The sequence below is a fragment of the Silene latifolia genome, chromosome Y (genome assembly GCF_048544455.1).
Source record: "Silene latifolia isolate original U9 population chromosome Y, ASM4854445v1, whole genome shotgun sequence".
Taxonomy (NCBI): domain Eukaryota; kingdom Viridiplantae; phylum Streptophyta; class Magnoliopsida; order Caryophyllales; family Caryophyllaceae; genus Silene; species Silene latifolia.
Window position 1 is genome coordinate 419088682 of NC_133538.1, and position 3877 is coordinate 419092558.

Consider the following 3877-nt stretch of genomic DNA (forward strand, 5'->3'; position numbering starts at 1 on the left):
AAATGAAAGAGTAGAGATTAAGAAGTCAATACAATGATAAAGATGAAAGCTTGCAATGGATTACACCAAGTAGGGAAGGATTTAGCCTTCCATAGTCTTTATAAAACCCAAAAACAAAGAAAGATTACAACTTGAAATGGAAAATAGTCTTCTAAATTATTACAAGATTAAAACCCTCAAAATGAGATTAGATGAGATGATAGGATGGTAGGTGAATGCCTTAGGTCTTCAAACTCTCGGGTATATATATGGCTTCACGAAAACCTAGAAAGATTTCCACTTAAGAAGCCCAAAACGGAGATTAGAAAACCCGTATAGCAGAGCTGCGCAGGCTGCGCAAGAACTGTTATTGCCTGCGCAATCGTGCGCATCTGCGCACCCTGTTTGCGCAGGCTGCGCACAGACTCGCTTTTTGGGAATTCTATATTCCAAGAGCTAGACCTCTTCAAATGCCTTCATTTCTTCTAGTCTTCATTCCTACTTCTCCCAACTGGTTTTCGGGTTACAAGTGATCCTCTCGTGCCTTGTCTTGGCCTTTGAAAGGTGCTTCATTTGCCTCTCGGGTTCCATGCCTTAAGATCGAATGTCCAACCGAGGTAAAGTGCAGAAGTTACCACATCGTACCCAATTGCCGAATGCTAGGAAAAGCATACTAAAAGACCCATATTAAAATAATCGAGGGTGATAAAATCACCCTCTTAGACCGACACAAAACATTACTATCATAGGTACTATTCTATGTAATGGTTATCTTGAAGTACTTAACCTAACACTCTTATGTTATATTATTTTACAGACTACTCATGTTTTACTACGAAGATATATATATATATATATATATATATATATATATATATATATATATATATATATATATATATATAGATATATATATATATATATATCCTTAAGAATGGTTTTAGACTTACATAGAGTAACAACGCGGTAACTCGAATATATGTATATCAATTTAGATAAATGAATGTATCTAGCAATTTAAAGAAGTGTATCTAACTTGTAAGAGATGTGTATCTAGCAAGGTAAAGACATATATCTAACAATCTAAATGAGTGTATCTAGCTTGCTAAAGATGTGTATCTAGCAAGGTAAATGAGTGTATCTAGAAAGATAAATGAGTGTATCTAGCAAGGTAGAGACATGTATCTAACAATTTATATAATTGTATTTAGCTTGTTAGAGATGTGTATCCAGTAAGGTAGAGGAGTGTATCTAGCTAGGTAAAAAAGTGTATCTAACAAATTAAAGATGGAAATAAATACAACAAATTGTTTTATCATGAAATGGATTACAATAACATTATTATGAGATACAGTGACCAAGGTAACTCCAAAAATCTAGGATATCTTGACGCTTTTTACAATAACATTATTATGAGAATTAGTATTCCATTTATTATTTCGAGAATTCTAAGCAAATCAGAAGAATTCAGATAATCGAGTGAGGTACATCATACATGTTAAATCCTTTTAACTATAATAACAGACGGATTAACATATGGTAGTACAATTATCGTCATTCTATCTCTTTTCTATCTTCGTCATCATCTCACAAGAAAAACTTGGAATCTACCATCGGCCTCAATTGAATCCCTGATCATCTGTTGAGAATCAGAACTGTGGAATTTTCATCGTTAGAAAACACACCAGAAATCAATTCAATTCAAATATAATTGCTCACAGAAGGGCCATCGCCAAGCACCCCTAACTAACGCCAAGCCGCCCTCCATACCAACACCGAACTTGTTTCACGCAACTTCTTGACCACCCACGACACCAGCCCCTCATCCTCTTCGTCAATCATTTCAATCCCCTAGCCAGCATCGTTCTCACGACTACCACCAAACCACCACCACAACACCATTATTTCGCCACCACAGCCACAACTTCGTCGAACATCAATCACATTACCTACAACAACAAATCGTCATAGGCTCGTACCACCGATAGCTTGGTCGACGTGCCTCACAACCACCATAGATCTCATTTTTTTGAGAATTGTTGTGATTGAAATGATAGATTTATGAAAAAGGAGAAAGAGTTTCAAAAAAACTAACCCACTTATGAAAATATTCGAAGATTTCGAGCCAAATAGGTCCTGTTTTAGTCGTAAAACACTAGTGTGCGGATGGTACGGCAACCAGGTCGGCGCCTTGACAAGGTTCAGAGGAGAAAGAAAATGGAGAAGAAAGGGGTGGCGATGATGGAGTTAAGGTGATCATCGACGCGGTATGACGGTGCTCCGGCGATGTTATGTTCGTGGTCGGTGTGAGCAGGTTGTTATGGATGACGGGATATGGTGGCGGAGGTTAGGGGTTGGGGATTGGGTTTGAAGGGAGAGGAGAGGTTATGAATCTTTAATATGGGGTTGTGTGAGAGATGCAGGAGATGGACGTGAGCCGTTGATTTTTTTAATCTAAGGGTTCTTACTTAGTTCGTAGGTTCGCACCGAACATTTGGTTCGTACAGGATCCTATATATATATATATATATATATATATAGTCGGGATCCGGTAAGAACTCCTAAATATTTGAGGATTGAGGATTAATGAATACAATATCACAAGTTCTTCAATACAATATCACGAAAAATTTGACCTTTGCCAAAAAATTTTTTTTTTTTTATAAAAAAAAAAAATTATAATTTTTTTTTTTGCACAAGTGTTTTTATTTTTGTGCTATTATATCGAATAACCTGTGATATTGTATTGAAGAAGTTGTGATATTGTAACGAAATCCTCAATCCTCAAAAAGATAGTGTATCCTCACATGATCTCATTCCTATATATATATATATATATATATATATATATATATATATATATATATATATATATATATATATATATATATATATATATATATATATATATATACTTTGCAACAAACATGTTTTAAACCTAGCATGTGAATATATACTATGTCGGTTGACAAGCAATTTAGCACTCAATTGGGTGTCAAAGTTGAAATTTAGGTTAATTTACATGTGAAAAGGCAAGATAAATAAATCATACAAGAACGATATGAAATACAATTACAATAAATTACATGGTATGAATAAATTACAACGACTATTGAATTTACATCATAAATGTGCTCAAAAGGGATTTTAGAAGTAAAAGAAAATAAATAAAACGAAAGGAATAAGAAGAATTCAAAGCTTTGTTTATGATATCAATTATTGTGCCAAACTTTCCAATGACGCAAAGGAAACTGAACTGACCTATTCACCTACTTACAATACCAACAAGCAGAAAACGCCTGAAGCTAAATCTAAAGGTATAGAGCATGGCGAGTAAAATTTGGTTCCAAAGAAGGGTATTTCTAGTCTGGATAAGGATATTTTTCTTAGTGCACCGAAGGAAGAAGTTGACAATGAATGTGGTAAATATTGTGAGAAAAAAGAGCACGTGAAAAAACGAACTTTAGGCGTCACTGGAAAGAAACGGGAGGGTGAGCAATTTGTAAAAGAGACCGTTTCTTGTGACGGACTGGGTGTATCCAATGACAGTAAAAGCTTGAAAACCTTGGCATCAAAAAAAAGGCGGGGGACTTTAATGTTAAATAAAAAAGACACTCCTGCCGAAGTTGGTCAAATTATTGAACTTGCTTGACCCGAAAACAGGATTAGCATATCAACTATGATGGTATTCTTGACATCATACCTTCGTGTATTCATAGGTCTATTGAATAGTCGTAATGTTGATAGAATGTGACATTTTTTGTAGATTTTAGATTCAATTGTTTGTCATTAATTACGAGCAATCTTGTTAATTGAAGAAACAAGGGACTGAATTTATATGGATGAGTTCATTCTTTAATACTGTGCTGCGTTGGTCGCTGATTTCGGTGCCGTGTTC